Source organism: Pelecanus crispus, chromosome 13, assembly GCF_030463565.1.
Source record: "Pelecanus crispus isolate bPelCri1 chromosome 13, bPelCri1.pri, whole genome shotgun sequence".
NCBI classification, from domain to species: domain Eukaryota; kingdom Metazoa; phylum Chordata; class Aves; order Pelecaniformes; family Pelecanidae; genus Pelecanus; species Pelecanus crispus.
The window spans coordinates 22190387-22211773 of NC_134655.1; the positions used below are offsets into that span (position 1 = coordinate 22190387).

Here is a 21387-nt window from a genome sequence, read left to right on the forward strand (position 1 = left end):
AACCTTGCCACACAGCCATGCCAGTTTTACTCGGAGTTTTACTGCTGAGATTCTCGCATTCATTAACAATGCAATTCCAATTACATCAAAGAATTTTCACACATAGAGAGTAAATGTTGAGCTTCTCACTAAACTCAATTCTACCAAGATCTCCATTTCTGGTATCACATCTGTCTTGAGGACACTCAATCTCTTCCATAAGGTACAGCTACACAAACTTCCTTTCAGAGAAAGAGATAGACAGTAACATTTCTTTGACAGAGTGCTTCCATAAAATACGAGAAGGATAAATTAGCATTCCTCCACGTTATTTGCATTGCTCCTAAGCATTAAAGTGTAGGGATTCTGAATTATTTTGCCATTTGCTGCAACCCAAAAGACTTTTACACAAGTTCTCAGCACAGATGAAGTGACTCCATGGAAGCAGCTACAGGAGTATACAGTGAGCAAGGCTTTCACAGGTGAAAAATCTCCAGCTTAAAAAAATCTCTGTCGCACAAGACAAATCTCGTACTTCCCTGCCCTCTCATATCCAAGAATTGGAAATAAGTGACAGCAGCACACAGAAAATGAAGAGTTCTAGGAGTTGCGGGAGGTGAATGCAGAGTAAGAGCTCAAGTCAGAACTACCTGGAACTGGGTGGTGCAGAGATGAATGGGGAAGTACAAATGCTTTAAAGAGCAAGTCTCAAAAACATGGTACTTTTACTGCTGTAGTACCAACCTTGATTTTGCTCTTCTGGATCTCATAAAAAGTTGACCCCTATCCTACCGCAAGAATTTGCTTAAGTCTGTGCATCTGAATCCAAAATACGGTACGACACTTCAAGGACTTCGTGGTACAACATATTTGACAGCCCTACTGCAATGAATATACCACAACAGAGTTAAGAGCCAACATAGTCAAGCAAGGCGAATAATAAACTAAGCAAAGCTAAGAATAAATGGCTTAAGTGCCCGAAATCACCGAGATACCTCTACAGCAGAACCAAGGGACCCAGGAAGGGCCAGGACCTAATGCAACTTGCACTATCGCACTAACCCAGAAGTAAACTAAACTTTGCAATAGACAAGACATCAATTTATGTTAAAAGATGAAGCCCTATCAATAACAGGCACTACAGTTCATGGTAAAAGACCCTAAAAACTGAACAGATCAAAGCATCTTAATGCCAGTTACTATGCTTACTGCAACACTTGTGGCTCCGCAGAACTGACAGCGCTGGATGCCCGGTACCAAACCAAGTGGCCATGGAGACGGGAGATGCCGGCATTCTGGCAGTGCCGGGGGCCACGCTGCACTGGGCTGACCCACCGGATCAGGCGGCCGCTCCTGCGCCAGGCACCACGCTCGGTCTGCACGATGCTCCAGCTGTCCTTCAAGCCAGGCAGAAAGCCACCGAGGTGAGATGATGTGAAAAGTCCATTTTGGTGCTGCATTGCTTTGCCTCCTTTTTTATGACTGTGTTGAATGCCTTCACTGCAGTGGGTGATGCAGAATGCCTACTCTGTGCGGGCCAAGACACGCATGCCAGGCGGGTACAATTTTGTCTTTGGGGCTTTTTGATATGGAAAAATACAAAACAGAGTAACAAGATAAAGTAGTAGTATGTGGAAAACACAATGTATGCTTACTGCATCTTCACTGCCAAGGAAGGAACTGAGCAGAGATTATTCCTTCTTTTATACTCCTGAAATCCTCAAGTGAAGGAAACAGCAAGCAGTCTGCAACGATGGCAATTTCAAGAAAAAGCCACCGATCCACCCCAAGGAGGTTTCAACTTAACTGAGAATACAAAAGAACCAAAGAACTTGTATCACCTACTGTCACAATCACCCTTTCAACGCCTTCTCCCTGTATTACCTGCTCAAGCCTGCTTCTCCCAAACTGTCTTTAAAATCTACAGTACTAATTCTTGGGGACAACAATGACCAACGTAACATTCTTTTTGCAGAGCTACAAGAATTCCCCAATGTAATTTCTTGATGGTGCCGTAACAGAGTAAGTTAGTTCCACAGACCAGCCAGTATTATAAAAAAACAAGTCAAACATTATCAATGAGGAAAATAGTCAGAGATTTAACTAACCAATTCCAATTGTACAATCATACTTCAATGTAGCTGCAAGTTTTAGCTCCAGAATAAAATTCTTCCACCACTGTAAGAATTACAAAGCAACCTCAGAACCGTAACGCCAAGCTCTATCGCTCCTAAATTATTGTCACAGCCATGTGAAACTCTTAAGGCAGCTAATAGGTACTTGCTGTTACAAAGTAAGGCACAGCTCTAGACCGTAACTGGCTAATTTAATATAGCAATTTCAGAATTAATGCAATACTCCACAATTTCCTGACCACAGCCTTTACACTCAGATAATCCTTCTTTTTTAATGTAAATGGATAAAAATAATTATCTTAAATCATATAAATACGAGATTACCAGAAGAATATGCTAGGCTTTTCTTCCTTCTTAATAAGCAATTTAATACAAATTCAATACAAAGTAAGACTACAATTTTAATCTAAATTAAAATTTCTGCAAGGAAAGCAAATTATCACTAAAAGGAGTATTTTACCAGTAGCTAACAGACCTATAAAAATTACCAAAGTTATGGGATGGCATCTTCTATGCACATAGTACTAGGAATACCTTAAACTTCCACTAAAAGCAGCGGATGATGATGACACAGTAGCGATAAACACGCTGAAGCTCCAACCGTTACTTAAGGACACTCTGCCAAACCCTCAACGCAGACAACGGACAGAGCTGCATCAACTATGCAATCGCAAATGATTTTTTAATATCTACTTTTGGGTCTTAAAGGAATGCAGCGACAACAGGAAAACCCCTTACTGCTAATGCTGAACAATTAACAACAGGTAAGGCCTACAATTCTGCTACAACTGGCTATTTTTGCTCACAGATTTCAGTAGCGCAGACGATTTAGTTTCACACATTACATGTGCCTGCAGATCTTATTATCAGAAACAGCAAAAAATGTAATACAGTGATTAACTGTTGTTCTTTGCACTTCTTTCTGTAGTACACCACGTTACATACCCACACGACCACAGAAGTGGTCCAATCACCTTTTAAAAAGACAGAGAAGTAAGGCAGAAAGCCACAATTCTATATACTGTCGTACTCCTAAACTTATCCATACCTCTCTTGCCCCTATTAAGATCTCAAGTTTTTCCTCTCAATTCCCCTTCTCTTCCGTGTATTTAGAAGAAAATACTGTGAAAATGCTTTATTAGCATCAGCCAATAAAGTAGCATCACTTCACAACATTCCATTAATATTTTCACTGGTCTATTTTTTAATTGTAGCATGCTATCTTGCACCAGGAAGGCGTATGTTACTATCAGATCCCAAAATGAAGAATTTCATGAAACATACACTGAGACTCCCAGAGCAGTATCTCAAGGCTAGATTTTTTTAAATATGTCTGTATCCGATATTATTTTGTTTTTTTGAAAAATATAGTTCTCTTTCTAACTAGCTTCTGGAGAAGGTTGATTTTAACCTATACCAGGTTCTTTAGGCCAAAGCTCTTCCTTAGACAGAGCTCAGCTGAGACCAGGCAAGGAATTTTAAGAGTAAAAAAAAAGGGATATATGACCCCTCTGTTTACAGGCAGAAACACTACCGTCCATTACTACTGTAAACGGTATTTTTTTAAAATCAAAGATAATAGTTGGCAGTTTGGGACTCCCTAAGAACACATACTTATAATGGCAACACTCCATTGAAAAACTGATAAAGGCCCAGGACCTTATAAACATTGCTTTTAACACACGCATTGATTTATTTTTAGCTTGCTCTTCCCATAAAAGTATCATAAAATAACCATTAATATTTTAATTTTCTTTGAGAAAGCTTTCAGAAAACACACTAAATTGAAAGATCTTCAGCAAAGTATTTTAAGGAGGAGGGGAAAAAAAAGAATGCCTCAGCACTTCTACCTTTCCCAGGAAAAAAAGGTGTCATTCTTGTACCTGGGGGTAGAATGAAGCTCCCAATCAATACCCTGGCTTCCAGGCATTGTTGCCATACTAAAATTTTTATAACATAAAAAAAATATTTCTACAAAATGCCAATTACAACTTAATAGATCTACACAGAGTATGTATTTAATGCATTTTGTGATATCCTGCAAATGCTCAGCATCTCCCCAGTTTACGCAATTATTCCCAGTATGTTCAGGTGACACATTTTCACATAAAGCGTATTTGCATGGTCAGCCCTTAAGCACTCCTTTAAAATAGTGAGTTTCTCCTAAATAGTATTTAAGTCTTGTTTACGTATAATAAAGTAAAACACAGCCTCATACTTTGTCAGGTTTCAGCTGTTCGTAAGCTGCACATGACATTCTGATTAAACCAAAAGGACCCAGCTGAGATACAGAGCAATGTAACACAACACGCTAACTTGCACGTAGTTGAAAAATCCAAACCAGATGTTTTCAATTATCTCTTTAACGTTCAAGTTCGAGAAGAATACAAGAGAATAATCCTCCCCTGAAGACACTTAGGGTTTGGTTCTTTTTTTTTTTCCCCCGCTAAATTTTAATGCAGCAACCAACAGAAATGCAATGAGAAACATCCTGCTTATGCAGAAATCTTAAGAAGAACGCAATTCATAAAATAACGTGTGGGTTAACACGAGCCCTTCGCGGAAAGAAGACTGGGTATCTAAAACTAACATATCCATTTTGAAGTCCTTTATTGCGTTCACCTATAAAGCATCCAGGAAAACTTACACCCTAAACCCATCTAAAATGATAAAAGGGGACCAGCGAAGGAGATTTTTGCCTTAGTGCCCGGCAGGCGCTTCAGGCTCCAGCATCAATAAATAAAGCGGGTGAATTTACATCTACGTGTCACATCCACAGCGCTCACAAAACTTCCCGCAAGAGAAGATGTCGGGGCGGAGAAGGGCGACGGCCGAAGGCCGGGGCTGCCCGCGGCCGGGGCTGCGCGGGTGCGGCCGGGGCTGCGCGGGCGCGGAGCGGCCCCGCGCGTGCTCGCGGAACGGGCGCGCCGCCGGCCGGCGGGAGCGGGGCGGGCGGGCCCGCGGTGGCGGCCGGGCAGCCCGGAGCGGGGCCTCCCCCGCCCGCAGCCGCCCGACTCGACGGCGGAGCGGCCGGCGGCGGCCCCGGGCACCCCGGTCGGCGCGGCTGGGCGGCCGGCGGTGCCGCCGCGCCGGGGGAGGAGGCGCGGAGGGAGGAGCGGGAGCGCGGAGACAAAGGAGCCCGCGGAAGGGCGCGGGGCGGCGGCGCGGGGAAGGGGCCGCCGCCAGGCTCCCGGCCCGCGGCACGGGCGGGCGTCCCGCGGCGGGCCGGGGAGGCGGGGATAACCCCTGTCCCGGCGGCGCGCCGGCCCGCGGAGCCGCAGCCTTCCCCGCCCCGCCGGCCGACATCTTGTTTTCCGCCATTTTCTGGCCGCCCGAAAAGGCCCCCTCCGCCGCAGGGCCCGCCGGCGCCGCCCGCCCGCGCCCCCGCCCGGCGCGGCAGCTCGCCGGCCCCAGGAGGGGCGGCCGCGGCCCGGCGCGGCGGCGGCGGCAGGCCCCGGGCGCGGCCTTGCGGTGCGGCCTAGCCGCCTCCATTGTCCCCGTCCCCCGCCGGCCCGGCCCCGACGCCTCGGCTCACCTGTGCGGCTTCCCCCCGCGCCGGGCGGCCGCGCCGCGGGCCGGGGAGGGGCTGGGGCCGCGGGGCTCCGCCGCCGCCGCGGCCGGGCATCCGGGCTCCGCCGGCTCCGGGCCTGCACCGACGGCGGGGCTGGGCCGGGCGGCGGGGCGCGAGCGCGCGCGGCCTGCTCCCCTCCCCCCGCCGCCGGCCCGGCCGCGGCACGTCAGCGCGCGCCGAGCAGGCGCAGCCGCCGCGCCGAGGCCGCTGCCCTCAGCCTGCCCGCGCCGCCCAGCGCGCCTGTGCGCAGGGGGGGCCGGGGAGCCCCGGGCGGGGGCCGCGGAGGCAGCCCCGGGAGGGGGGGGGGGGGCCCGGAGGGGGGCAGCCCCGGAGCGCGGCAGGGGGGGCAGCCGGGACGGCCCCGACACCCCCCAGTCACGGCGAGAGGCGCGGCCCCGCCGCGCTGCCTGCCGCTGAGGCGTTCGGCTACCGCCGTCGGGTACCGGCAGAGCGGAGAAGCGGCCCCTGCCCGCCCTCAGCGGACACCGCAGGGGCGGCTGCTGGCCCGCCGCCGGGCGCCAGCACCGGGCACGGACCCGAAGCGGCCCCGGGGGCTGCGGCAGCACAGGGCGGGGAGGGCGGCCCGGGGCCCGCCGGGGGCTCGGGCTGCACCGGGGCTGCAGCCCCGCTCTCGCTCCTCCGCGTGTTTGGCATTCCGCGCTCTGCCCGGCGCAGGGCGGCACGGCTTGGCAGTTCTTGGCTGGAAAAAAGGTCAGGTCCAGCCCCGTGTCTGGGTTCTGCGCTGAATGTCAAGTATCGCTACATCTATGCAGACCTGCAAAAGCAGGTGAGAATGGGAAAGGTTTCCAGAAAGGTTACTGGGACTCCCAACTGGACTGGTACAGCGTCGCTGTCCTCCCGTCCACCTTTCGTTTCCTAAGAAAGATGAAGGCAGCTCGACGGGGCCGCTGTGCCTGTCTTTGCTTCATTATTGTACAGTACTACGACGTTAAAGATGCGTCTTTGGGTGTTCAGAATACACTCCTGCCAGTATTGCCAGTCTCAATACAATAAAGAAAACCCCAACACTGATAGGAAATTGGAAAAAAAGCTGTGAATACCAGCACCTCTACCCAAGCAGTTCTCCAAATAAAGCATGGGTAGGTCTAGCAAAAAAAGAACATAAAAAAAAGACTTCAAAAGAATTAGCATGAATATACCTTAGCAACCACATCAGTAAAACTGTTCAACACCTAAAAATGGCATATGCTTACAAGTGTAAATAGGCAAAGACTTGGGCTAGAGAAGCCCATAAGGTCTGTTCTCTGATGTAACTAAGTGGGTTGTAACTGTTAATTTTGCTAAACCTGCTTGAAGCTACGAGTATTTTAGCATACAGACACCTCTGGTTTAGCAACTGACTCGTTAAATAGGTGCACAAACTGCATTGAATAGATCGTAGTACGGTCATGGTCGAATTTCAAACACTGTTAGGGAAACACAAGCAATTGTTTTCTTCATCTGCTTGAAATACAGATAACTCTCAGAAAGAAATCTTTGTTTTACAAAGTTTTGCCTTGCATTTGAAATTAATTTTGTTCACGGCCAGTGGGATTCAGTTGCCTGAATGTCTAATAAGGTGTCCAAAATGGGTATGGCAGCTATCACGACCTACAGAAGACTTGCCCTCTTCTAAAACGGCAGTGGGACATCAGAAGGAGTACCAGAGAGCATCAAAAACGGCACCAAGCACCTATGTTTAGGTACCGAAATCATGCAGGTAAATCTCATTTTGCACTACGCAACTATAATTTGCAGTTAAATACAGAGTTACAGGGCTTTTTCTTCTGGAATTCTTAAAAGATTCTTACTCCTGGACTTTCACCTCCTTAGCACAGAACTTGGAGACCTCTCCTACATTTGACCCTCCTTCCCTTATGTTTCCTTTTAAGGGGTAAAAAAAATAGAATAGTGGGGTAAAGCTGTCCATAACACACCACACACTGAAGTAAATACAGTATTAAGGGCATTCTGGTTCTTCCAGCTTTAGCAAAAAGGCAGACATTCTAATGGGAAAAATAATTTCCAACCGATCAACATAATTGAGGAATGAGAAGGAAAAATACCTGAAAAAGGTATTCACAACACTGAATACTTGGGGAAATGGGTGAGAGGGAATCTCACAAGGTGATACAATCAGAAAAGCAGAACTACAGAGAGATTAATTATCCCTTTCTTCAACAGAATTCCATCTGTGCTGCATTACGTCGTCTTGAGTAATATCGAGGGAAATCTCAAAAGCAAAATGAGCATAGAATAGCAACAACAAGGCTACTGCCAACAGTGTGACACAACACCCAACATCAGACCCAACATGCAAATTTGCAGCGCAAGGCAGCAATTACAAGGAAAATCAGTCCAAAGCGCTGGTCAGAAGCGCAGGACGAAACAAACCCACGAAGACGCCAAGATCACATGAATCCAAACATCAAAAAGCGCAGCACTGAATCACAGAGAATGCACAAAAGCCAAAACACCACTCTCTGTCGCAATTTAAACTGTTCATACTTGACGGGAAGTAACACATCACCACCACGACAGCTAGCAGACGAGCAGAATTGCTCCTTACCCTTCAGATCAGACACAAAGATTTCAAAGAATTACAGAGCTGCTCTGCTCTCCAGGTAAGAGGCAAACAACCAAAGCACAATGCTTGGCAGATGGCATATTCAAAAAGGTATTCCTTAATATTATTATTGTCATTAGAAGTGACACCAGACTATTTCAAGCAGTTTCTTCAGTTTTCTTTCACATGCAACCGCCTGATGTTTATACTCATGACCTGACCATGCGTGGTTAAGTGTGTCAGGAGCAGGGCCCATCCATGTGGCTGCTGTCCTGCAACTCTTGATCTGCCCGAGACTAAACAGCAGGCAGCAAAAGTCTGATGAGCAAAGCTTCATTCTCTGTGAAACTTTATTCATTTCAGTGTAAACAGCATGAGTGAATACCTTCCAGAGAGCTCGCCTCTTGCCAGCACCATGTGTATCTGACAGGATTGCCTTCTCTCTTTCTCCTACTCCTTTTCAAAGGAGCAGTGGACTATCAGATCAAACACTCTCAAATTCTGTGATCACATCCAGGTTGGTAAACAGAGCTAGAGGTCAACAACAACCAGAGTTTGTTAAATTATTGCACTACCAGAGGTTAAGAAGTGACAGAAAAAAAAGCAATGCACTGACAAAATTCACTGCCGCGTTGGGATCTAACCTTCTGGGGTCAAAATAGTTTCAACTGATAGTCTAGGATCTAAACAGATGTGCTCACACCACTTCTGTATGTTTCTGAAGATAACAGAGAGAACCATTTTCACTTATTTCTGATAGAAATTGAAAAAAATAACTGGATGATAGTAGGATGCTTTTACTGAACACACCCAGTGAAAGAACAGTGGGTGAGACAAGTAAAAGCAATGGCATTCTTCCATGCTTCATCCTCTGGCAATGCCAGAAAGTGCTTCTTCAAGCTGGCTGTGCAGATGTTACCAACATGAACATTTAGCTTCTTTGTGCTTTAATCAGCAACAAAATTCTTAACACCGATACGTACAAGCATTGTTCTAGGCTGTCTGCAGTCTCAGAAGACACTGTAATGCAGGTTTGCAAGCAGTCCACATTCAGAAAGTCTTTGGAATTCTTTTTAATGAATTTTGGTACCTGTGATTTCAACTGTCCGTGAAAAATTCCTCCGCCAGCATTAGATGATCGAACAGTTGGCAAATCTGCCCTCAGTATGTGCTAGGTCCAGGCTTAACTGCCCACTGGTATCTTGCAGCAGTAGAAGTAAAACCACTGAACCTTACCCACTTTGGCCATTTGTTACATTGGGGGAGAAACGAAAAAAAAAAAAAGTAATTATGGCTGAAGATCAGAGAATACCAGCTAGGATGGCAGCTAAGTTACAGAGCCAAGAAAAACTGCCAGCTTTGGAGCCACCCTTCCTTTTTTCCCCAGCAGGAAGCTGTATTCACGAGATACTTGGAAGGAACAGGAAGCAAAATGAAGGGGTCTGAATGGGTTTCTGGCTTCTCTGCTAATGGACTTGCGTAGGCAAGTCAATACAGTCTGGGCAATGACAGAGTCGTGGAGAGCATGGGAAGTGCCAGGATGCAGTTAAGGCGTGGAGCCGGTACAAGGAGAGCATTCTGATTTATATAAAAGAAATGGCGGTATTTTCACCTTTCTAAAAACCTTAAGATTCTGGTTTTGTCTTATCCTTTCACATATTACCTATTACTAAGGAAAATAATCATTTAATATAAATGTTAAAATAATGCGCTTGAGACTTTTTGGAAAATGGGAAATAAATCCAAGACTTCAGTATCTTTGTTAGTTAGTGGCAAGGTAGTCAACTTTCCATAGCTTCATTTATTTTCATTATTTACAAACCAAGTTACAAAGCAATGCCACTGCATTTTTAGAGGCAAACCATTTCAGCTCTTAGGATCAACGAGACGACAAAGGAAAACAAAGTGAAAAAGAAGTGATGGACAAGGGAACGGGCTCATCAGCTGAGGTTGCTACACTGGTCAGTACTCCAGTATCTGATGCATCTCGGGACAGTGGGAAGCCGAGTGCCTTGGTTACGTTCGTACAATGCTGCCAGCGTCAGTGAGGCTAAGCGGCTCTGCCTGAGAACAGAGCCTTCCCTTCTGCCTAATTCTGAAGGTAATTGGTGTAACAAGAACACAGATTCTAGCTACACAGTTCAAAACTGTATGTAATTTGTTGTTTTCTTTCTTTAAATATCCACTCTTTAAGGGGAAAACGAAAGCAACGGCAGTCAGGGCACAACAGGCTCTACATGCTACAACGCCCGAAGAATCTTCATCATTACATTTCAGAGAAGTTCACGGTCCTGCTAACAGCATTAGACTGGAACCATAGCTCAGCAGCACGTGAAGGGAGATCATGCCACAGAGTGGAGCAAACGGCACAAATTAACGGCTGAGCCAAATGGACACCGAGAAACCAAAACTGTCCCTGGCAAAAGCTGTCTTTGACAAGGCTTCCTGGGGAAGGGGAAAAAACGCAGCAACTCCTTACCCCCCTTCCCTTTGCTATGGATTTAAACCATCCTGGGAAGCAGACAAGGAAGGGTAACCATCAGCATGCGTGTTTGTCATTTCTCATGCTGAAAGCTGAGAAGACTTTTTCCTTTCGCATGAGTTTCTTCTGAGGAAGGGCAGCTTTTTGTGATAGGTACTTCTTGTCATTTAGGCAGAGGACATATGGTTAGTCACAAAAGAACCCTGCGTCCCGAAAGATGTGCAACAATTTAAGCAATACTTAGAAGCAGCTATGTAAACTGTAAAATCAGGTATTCCCAAAAAGCTGTCATCAATTACACAGTACGCAAATCGGATGCTAGTATCATGTTTTGTTTTATAATTATCTTCTATACTTTTTCTTTGCAATAACTTTTAGTGCTTTCTAACAGTTACGGCTATTTCCTCTATGTCCCAGCCCACAAGGTCTTACTGATCTCTCAGCGTTTGCATCGTCCATCGCAGCATTCCAAGACATTTCAGATACAGGAAGCACTGGTACTTAGTATTTCTGTAAGGAGATTAGATTTAAATCAGTAGCATGACATATGCTCCCCAGTATGCTTGCTATTAAAATAATCAGTATCTAATCAAACTACATTGATACATTTCTTTTATTAGTATCTGAATGTACGCACTTCTGAATGTGTACTCACCAACAGCTTTGGGAGAGGATTTTCATGCAAATAACTGAATGTATTAAGACTTTGTGCACGCAAACTGATAGGTTTTGGAATATTGAAAAACGTTTCAGCAGGGCCAGCTAGAAAGCAGCAAGAGCAGAACATTTTGTTGCTATTGAGGGGTTTGTTGTTTTTTTTTTTTTAAAAAAAAAAAAAAAATGAAGGAAGTTTCTGTGGCCTAAAAAGGAGAGCCAAAGAAATCACAGGGCTATTGTGGAAGACGAAGCATGGCCAGACATGGCCACCTACATTTCTCCTGACCCTGTAGCGATCCTTTGCGAGTAATCCATAGACCAAAACTACTACTCTGGAAAGAAAATCCTCTATGTTCTTTCTTTCATCATTTTTCCACTGAGTTAATGGCAAACAATTAGGAGCGCAGGACTCCAAAATACCCACGCACAGACTTACTTCTTGGAATACATACAAAATTTTTCTACCCATAAAACTATTTTTGCAGATATAACATGACATGGGGGGGAAAAAAAAGAAAAACCCACCTCAGATAGGTAAATTAGGTTGCAGGCTCTGATACAATGCATGACTGGCAACAGATTTACTTAAATTTACTTTACGATAAAATACACAGGTAATATTCTTACCTTAATTAACGACAAAGCACATCGCAACTCCTTTTTATTTAATTATTTTTCCACTTACACTAAAGGCCCTACCTTTTAAATATTTTTCTGCAATTGAAACATCTGCCTTTATGAACCGCGAGTTTTCTTTTTGTAAAATGTTGACATTTTTCCTTTTACAATAAACTTTAACGATTTTGTCTTTTTTTAAACTCCAAAATGAAGAGAAATGCCTGGTTTTTACGGATAATTTATACCAATTATTGGTACCTCCTGTACAGAAATAAGCCAAAAGGCTCATTTACATAAACCAACTGTAATCACCAACTACTGATCTATCATGATCTGGGCCAGAAAGACATTGGTAGTTGAGCAAGGCATTTAGCAATTTTGATGAGGCTGATTTTTAGGCACAGAAAGGTCTTGCAGTAAACACATCTGTCTACAAATCATTTAGTTGTTTAGGGCAGGGGAAGCCTGCTAGAATAGTTAGTTATATAAATTATTTCACACATTCCGGATTAAATAATTTAATTTCTCTGTACATCATACTAATTTTACATGAAACATATAATAGCGACTTTCCATGAAACTTTAATAAGTTGGAATTATGAAGTGGTGGAGGGAGGGGAACAGGAACCCTAGAGTCTCAAAGGAAAGGTGCTTTGTAGGAGCAAAGTACTAATAGAACTATTATCAGTCACATTTTTCACACATCAGTGGAAATTTGGTTGTATCATAATTCAGGAGACAGTTTGGAAAATTATTATAATTTTAAAAAGTTTACATTGTCAGTCAATGTAACAAGACAGTTATTACACGAGAGTTAGCTGTCTTTTATATTACCATTACGGAAGTTTTCAGCATGGCTGGAAACTAATAGCTTGATCCTTCGCAGTATTCCAGTGAAATCACAAGACATGCTGGCATGAAAAAGCAGTGTTGGCGTCTGTGCCCACAGAGCTTTTAGGCATTTATTTTTTCATATCAGCCATACAAACTCCCTTCACTGCAGAGCAAGTTAGCACACAGAATTCCAGTAATTCCTCTGCCAGAGCTGCAGGGCTATCTCTGTACTGACTGCAGTGTCTGTTCTTAAGGGGCCGCCTTGGGCAGCCATCCCTGTTTGGTCAAAACCCTGGTTATACGAGCTGTAGTTATCTATGTGTAAATGACTCAGAAAATGCTGAAAACACTGCAAAATTTATCCAGCCTAGAATGGAGTTAGCAGGTATGTAATATTCCTGAAGAAAACACCTGTATAGTAAAAGGTGGTTTTAGGCTTTTTATTCGCTCACATCTTTACTTAGTGACAGAAATACTACCAATTTGAATTCTGATCATTTGTACTCAGTACCAAGACAGAAGTTTATATAATATATATGCATAGGTACGTTATTAATACATACCCGACAATGTCTCCCCTCTGCATGACCTGCATAAGACAAATTATTGCTCGGACAGCCAGATGTCTCATATTGAGGTCACTGGTTAGAAAAATGGTCTGTTGCTGGATCTGGTCTCCTTAATGGCCGAGGGTGCACAGGACTACACAAAAGAGGAAAAAAAGAGGTTATTAAACATACACGTAATAATATACTGCAAATGACAAAGTGCTAAACTGAAATATAAAAATAATAAAGCTCACTACTGCATGCGTGATCTTGAGGCAATCACATTAAGACATGTAGAGGATGAGGTGGTTGCACAGAGCAAAATGATAGCAAATTCCAAAAAACAGCCCACCAGGTACAGTATGCTAGCAGCTGTTCTTGGTGTAAAAAAATTGTATAAACCCATTTATCAGTTACAAAATATACTGTTTGTTATAGACATGTCTTCCAATGTATAAATTCAATTTATCTAAAAGACTCAGTAGAAGAAAAGTCTTTACATAGTTGGATAATGCAGAAAACATATCTCTGAGATGTAACAGAGACACACCCACCCAGGTAAGTCTCTGCACAATTAAGTAAACCAGGTATTAAGGGTCTTATCAAGGCTCGGAAGTTTTGGTGAGTCTTTTATGATTAAACATTTCGGAAAGATGCCATTCCATAAGTAACAGTGGATTTACCTCTGATTTACGCAAACCGAGTCAAAAATTTAACTAAATACAGTCATCAACAATTAAGATCAATTGAATATCGTCGTTTAAAGACTGGCTGCTGTCTTGCCAAACATATTGCTAGAGGAAGAAGGAAAACATCACAAAGAAACAAAATGATATGTTGTTCATAAAACTAGTACGTGGTGTTTCTTTGCTAAAGGTATATTTGTTTAAAAATATAATGACCTGAAGTAATTTTCAAAACAAGGAGCCCTCGAGAGAGAAGCAACGTTCAGGGCAGTTCATCTGCAAGAGCCGATGCGATCAGATGCAGATTCCGGTCTCCTCTCCTGCCTCTCTCAGCCAGCTTTGGTGAGGGCTGCAGTCTGCAGAGCGGTACGTGCATTAGCCTGCCTTGTCTGCATGAAAACAAAAGCTCAGACAATTAACAATGAGCTGCTTACAAGCTCACGTTTTCACGACCACCACATTTAGCAAGGAGACGAGGCAGGCAGAAACGCCCCCTGCACTGCCTCTGGGCTGCGGCGCGCAGTCTGGAGCATGAGAAAGCAGTAAGTGCTGCAGCCCTCGCCCAAAGCAGTGCCTTTTACAGTAGGGTTTCTTCCCTAACAAAGCGTGTAGGATTTGGGCTAATTCACACCTTGGAAATTACAGCATCGATCGTACAAAATTCAGGATTAGTTAAAAATTAAACAGCACCATCTCCTGGTGAAGGTAGGCTCATGCCTCATTTTTTCCCCCACTGCATTGCCAAGATACTACTACTTCACAAAGGTATTTAACAGGTAATAATGTATCAGATGGGATTATTTTCTTTCTTTTCTCAGACAGCCTACAGTGTCTTCTCAGACATTATACACTCCTTATATATGTAAAATAATCACTTAAAGTACCGAATGAGGAAATGAACCCCCCCCTAAATACATTCCCTTTCACGTCTCTTTGTATTTCCTATTTCCCGTTCCGTTTTTGAAATGCCTTTATCCATCTTTTCTCGTGACACCCACGAGTTCAAGCGATGATCTCGACTATAAAGAACATCTTGCCTGATGGTGAAAATTGGCGGGGCAGAGCGTGAGCCCGCTCGGAAAGGCAGCGTCCGGCCCTTTGGGGACCAAAGTTCAAATCCCGGCTCCATCACAGATTACCTCTGTAATCCTGTTAATGCCTCTGTCTACTCTTATCTCACAGGAATGTTGCAGAAGTCCCAGTGAAATATTCTGTTACAAAGGTGATGCACGTAATTTAATTTCAGATGTCATTTCGGGCATTTACTCAGGAAATGGTTAAATATTCTAGCCTCAAACCTAACTCGGTTGTAGGCAGCAAATTTTAAACAAGTATGGCTAGAACTCTGCCACCAACGCTTATGTTATGTATTACAAGCAGTTATGTACATAGATTATGCAGCTGAGAGGTGACAAAGATAAGGAACACGTTGGGTACAGCCATGCCCTTCTGATCATCTACACCCCCTCGCCTCCAAAAATGTCATCGGAAAGCGTCGCTCACAACATGAAAAGGAACGGAGGGTCACATTATTGCAATTTAACCCCTTCCATGAATTGTCATTCCACTTCCAACTGAATAAAACATATTTGTAACAAACATTTCTAATTTTCATAAAGTTCTTAGGCTCTGGGCCTGCAGAACTGTGTGATGTTTATTCACCAAGGGCAGATCCTCAGCTTGCACCACCTGGTTTGTCTTAATTGATTTGTGCAATTATGCTGCTCTGCACCAGCTGGTGACCACATACGTCTTCATTACAAAAATAAGCCTCATTTCTTGCCTCTACAGTAAACAACATAGATCAAATGTTTACTAGGCCTCTCTACCTGTAGTCTGACACATCTTGTACTTGCAAAATTTACTTTTGGACACATACAAATAGAACAGAGGAAGAGACTGAGTCAGGCCACCTAACCACTGAGAACAGCTAATAATGGAAGCGTAAGGAAAAAATACGCAAACAGGGTAAGTAACTTGAAGTACTATCAATACATCGGCATCATTAATTGAGCTGGAGCGGAGTCTGTGGCTGCATTTGCAGCAGCAAATAAAGCGGACTAATACAAGTGGGACACCACATCGACCCTTCATGTGCTTCGAAGGGTTTGCTTTTCGGCCCGTGTCTCGTTTGGCCTGGGCACTGGCTGTTCGTCAGAGATCAAATCACAGAATCACGGAATGCTTTGGGTGGGCAGGGCCCTTTAGAGCCCACCCAGCCCAGCCCCTGCAGTGCCAGGGACAGCTTTAACCAGCCCAGGGTGCTCAGAGCCCCGTCCAACCTGGCCTGGGATGGTTCCAGGGATGGGGCATCTCCCACCTCTCTGGGCAACCCCTTCCAGTGCCTCACCACCCACAGTGTAAAAAAATTTCTTCCTTATGACCAGTCTAAATCTACTCTTCTTTAGTTTAGAATCATAGAATCATAGAATCATCTAGGTTGGAAAAGACCTTTAAGATCATCCAGTCCAACCATTAACCTACACTACCAAGCCCACTCTAGACTAATCAAGGGTAGACCAGACTAAACCATATCCCGAAGTGCCACATCTACCCGTTTTTTAAACGCCTCCAGGGATGGTGACTCCACCACCTCTCTGGGCAGCCTGTTCCAATGCCTGACCACCCTTTCCGTAAAGAAATTTTTCCTAATTTCCAGTCTAAACCTCCCCTGGCGCAGCTTGAGCCCATTTCCTCTTGTCCTATCGCTAGCTACTTGGGAGAAGAGACCAACACCCACCTCACTACAACCTCCTTTCAGGTAGTTGTAGAGAGCGATAAGGTCTCCCCTCAGCCTCCTCTTTTCCAGGCTAAACAACCCCAGTTCCCTCAGCCGCTCCTCATAAGACTTGTTCTCCAGACCCTTCACCAGCTTCGTTGCCCGCCTCTGAACACGCTCCAGCACCTCAATGTCTTTCTTGTAGTGAGGGGCCCAAAACTGGACACAGTATTCCAGGTGCGGCCTCACCAGCGCCGAGTACAGGGGGACAATCACCTCCCTGCTCCTGCTGGCCACAGCATTCCTGATACAAGCCAGGATGCTGTTGGCCTTCTTGGCCACCTGGGCACACTGCTGGCTCATGTTCAGCCGGCTATCTACTAACACCCCCAGGTCCTTTTCGGCCAGGCAGCTTTCCAGCCACTCCTCCCCAAGCCTGTAGCGTTGCATGGGTTTAAACCCATTACTCCTTGAAGCGCATACTCTGGTCGGTTGAATCTGAAGGGCAATCATTTTGCGCGTTCCCAGGTTGCTCTGCGCCGTGAACGGCGGCACCGTAAGTGGAACACCCAGCACCTTACCTCCCGGAAAGCACATCCCCAACCTCAACACCTCCGCCTCCCTGAACAGATGCCTGGGTTTTTAAAAACTCATTTACGCTATGAGTACATACTGCTGGATTATGCATTTTATCAAAAAGTGCTTTTTTTTTTTTAAAAAAATTTAAAACTTCCACCTGATTTCATTTGACATTGCCTAGTTCTTACATTAAAAGCAGGAAATAGTGATTTCTCACACAACCTCTCCTCATACAGAAATCAATACTGATGGCCCTGAAATTCTAGGTGTACTACATTGCTTGCTGAGATGGGGGCTCAAAATTACATTCCGTAGTCAAAATGTAAGCATAATTCAGATTTGCACAGCAGTATTACAACGTTCCTCACACTGCTTTCAGTTTCCTCCTAAAATCCCTAGCAGAACAAACTTTTTCAGAAAACATTACTCTAGATGCCCCTTCTGATTTCTCATTTAGAGATGATCACCACCTACACAAAGTTAAAACTGCTCTTCTATGTGTATTACTTTGCATTTATGAACAATAAATTTCATTTGTCATTTTCTTGTCAATTGTTATTATATGCTCCTCCTGTACTTCATCATAGTAAGGCTTACTTTTGACTACTCCTAGTACTGCGGTATCATCAGCAAAACGTGTTGCCTTACTAGCGCTGCCTTTTACCTGTTCTTACATGAACACTGCACAAATCCTCATGGAACTTTGTTGATAACCCTCATACAAGCAAAAAAGCCTTGAAGACAAATAGCCAATCCTTCCTCTGGTGCGGTATAACTAGCGAACGGTCAAATGCACCTGTAGGCATGGCTCTTCAGCAGCTTGAACTGGCTGAAGTCTGGCCGGTATACCAAACTCTGCCCCTCCAGCTACGTACTCCTGCCCTGCCTTCCATGGGCACTAGTACCAGTCACAGCACTCAGCAACCCAGCTCGTGAGCTGAGCAGGCTGGGATTAGCTCAGCCAGCAGCTGGAACAGTACAGCAAGACGCAAGGCAAGAGGCTGTAGCAGCTGGCTTGAGCTCACATCCAAATTAGTTGAACATCCTTTTACAATAATCCCTAGTTCTTTGTCTTCTCCCATGCAAATTAGATCCACATCATCCTTGATGAAGAGTTGCACGTTCTTACATGCATGTAGATGATCTTGTAAATCAAGTACTGGGCAAATAAAATGAAGATTTAATTTTCATTTTACCACGTGACCTTTTTTTGCGATTCATATACCATTCTGTTGAATCACAAAATCACGTCTCGCTCCCACTAGAATTAGGAACATGTGATATGCCCCACACGCCAACATCTCTGACCCTTGGTGACTGCCGATAAACACGCCCCGAGTTACCAGCCATTCCAGCAGTAAATGCAGGGTTATGTTGTGCTTCACGGCATGGAGGATTTGTCTGGTTGCTGGTTGGGGGAACAATGTGAATTTAGAGCATTAGGACTAGTTCTGAGGGTCCTGACAAACCTTTTTGTACTGCAGATTGGGTCAACAGCCATATCCTAGATTTAGATGTACTGTGGCAATGACAATGCCAGAGCTATGCATTATTACAATTTTTCCGTGACAGAGGAATTACCAGTGATACACACTAACAGGGCCCAATGAAGGAAGGAAAAAACCCCATACTGTCTATGTACTTGGGACAGGTATCAGTCGGGGAAAAAAATATAAAGTGTTGAAAGCAAAAAGCAGCTCAAATTGCCAATGCCTAGGACCAAAGAATGGGAGAAATTATGTTTAATCACCAATACTCTTGTCAATGTTTAGTGGTCTTATTCCTTTTTTTTTTTGAACTTGTAGAAAGCAAGCCAACCCCTAATAGCAAATAAATCAGCAAGACACATTCGGTAGTCTTGTGTTAGAGTAGTAAATGTACTTACTAATATTTAAAGCTTGCCTGGTTAGCCCTAAAGAAGAGAAGCAACGAGTGAGAAGTTCTGCAAACAGCCATAAAATGCTCAATAACTGTTAACTGCTCCGGTAAGATGTGTTGATTTAGTTTTAAATTGTGTAAGCAGTATTTTGGCAGAGGACACAATATGGCAAGCTCGTTGATTTAAATACCCAGAGGTGAAAAATTAATCAGAATATCAGATTCCGAATGCTCACCATTGGTGACAGAGGATTGTATCAAACAGCCCACTGATTGCCTCAATTAATCAAAGTTAACCCCTTTGAAGTATTACTTAATATTGTTTTGGTCAATGAAGCAGAAAAGAGAAAAACTGAGAAAACACCCTTATTTCATTATAAATATTACTGATGACCGCAAAATAAATAACAGTAAATGTATACAATAACTACTACACTTCACAAATGAAACACATCTACCCAGCGTGCAAAACTCCTCCAGAGACGGAGTAGTTTAACAAATACAGCTGGAGAGGAATTTATTTCTCCAATTACTCTATATCCTGTATTCACTTGCAATAGCTCTAAAGTAGCACCAAATATGAGGAAAATCCACAAGAAGGGAATGTGCACACCAACGTTACAGTCTTAGATCAACAGATAGGGAACACAAAACAGCAAGTGCCACGACAGCAGCATTTCTTTGCTCTTCTTCATCTCTTCTGGGCTGGAAGGGATATACGTTAGGGCTTTTTTCCCTAAAACGCTTGTTTCTTCAATTTCAGAGCCGATCTGCCCTCAAGACCTCCCATCTAGCACTCAATTTTATAGACTCACGTTGCTCAATTGTTTTTCCAATACAAAAGCACCTATGCAAGTTTACCTGCAGATGACTGGCGTCACAGTATTTCTCCATTTACCTAACTCCCACAAAGGAAACTCCTGCTACTTTTCTACTCCTTACACAACTGTTATTTTTGTGTTGAGACAAGGCTATTCCTCCATGCCAATGACTTCAGAAACTGCAGGACTAAGGGAGAAGAGAGTAGGAGGGAGAAACAGCGATCCGAACAAGGTGCTGAACACCAAATCTCTATTATTCCATCTCTTTCATTAATAGAATATTTTCTATTACGTATTTCCTGGGCAATTTCTATAAAGCTGTGAATAAGCTAGACGTCAAGAGTTTGGTAAGACACACTGAAATGAACACTTAGTTTTCAAAGTGTTTTAACAGTCTTAAATATATCCTGATGAGCAGGAAGCCTTTAAACACAGGAGGAACGTGGCAGGGCACAGGAGGAACATAAACTCAGCAGACTCTGTCCGGGTGGAGGAAGCAGCCTCAGCTGCTACACGTACTCCGACCGTCAGCCCGAGCCAAGTTACAAATGAAAGAAAGGGAAAGGAGGATTTCTCCATCCCTTGGTTTGAGACTGAACGTAGCCTCACAAAGGTGTGCAGGGCACGCCGGTCCCGAAGCTAACTAACAGGGATGAGACAGGAGAATCGTATGCATCTACCATTAAGTTTTGCTGGTTAACTTTTCTCTTTTGCAATCGCATTTCTTTTCTGAGAAAAGAACAGAAAATACCCCCCGGCAAGGCTAAACTGCAACAAAAACTGACACCTTAGCACACCCCTAAACTGTCATCTTGCCTTTTCATTAGTTAAAAAGCCTTTTAAAAATTCTCAACATCCACTGCACAACAAGACCCTGAATATGCGATGGCCTCTATGTGAATGATTTGTCATCCTGAAGAACTATACAGGAAGAAATGGAGATACACCCGAAGTCTGGGAAAGATTAACCACGTTGAAGTTTAAGTTAGCACAAGCATTTTTTTTTTTTCAGGATGGTGCCCTCGAAATTTCTCCATAACTGATAAAATCCCAGCACGAATGTCTTCATTTGACAGGACCTAGCAGCTTATGAAAACATGCCAAATGCAGTTGCGTTAACAGCAAAAGGTAAACTTTAACCTTTACTTTTCAAAGGATAAATAATGATCTGTAAAAATCAATGCCTAATAAATTCTTGAAAGAATACTGCTTTGACTGAAAGCCCAACAGCACTTGATTTTACAGCAGAGGATAAGACTGATTCTTAGCTGGGCCACAAGATTGCCTTACAAGAGATCCCAGAGTCACATCCAC

The 21387-nt window shown here is 44.1% G+C and overlaps 1 protein-coding gene across 2 annotated transcripts in view; it reads right to left on the bottom strand.

Annotated features, from left to right (window-relative positions):
* Positions 1–11182, bottom strand: part of ZNF711 (zinc finger protein 711) — a 29581-nt gene extending 18399 nt beyond the window's left edge. For both annotated transcript variants that reach the window (XM_075720612.1, XM_075720611.1), the window contains exon 1: positions 11166–11182. The gene's annotated coding sequence lies outside the window, so the exon portion shown is untranslated. The remainder of the gene's footprint in view (positions 1–11165) is intronic.
* Between the last annotated feature and the right edge of the window lie 10205 nt (positions 11183–21387).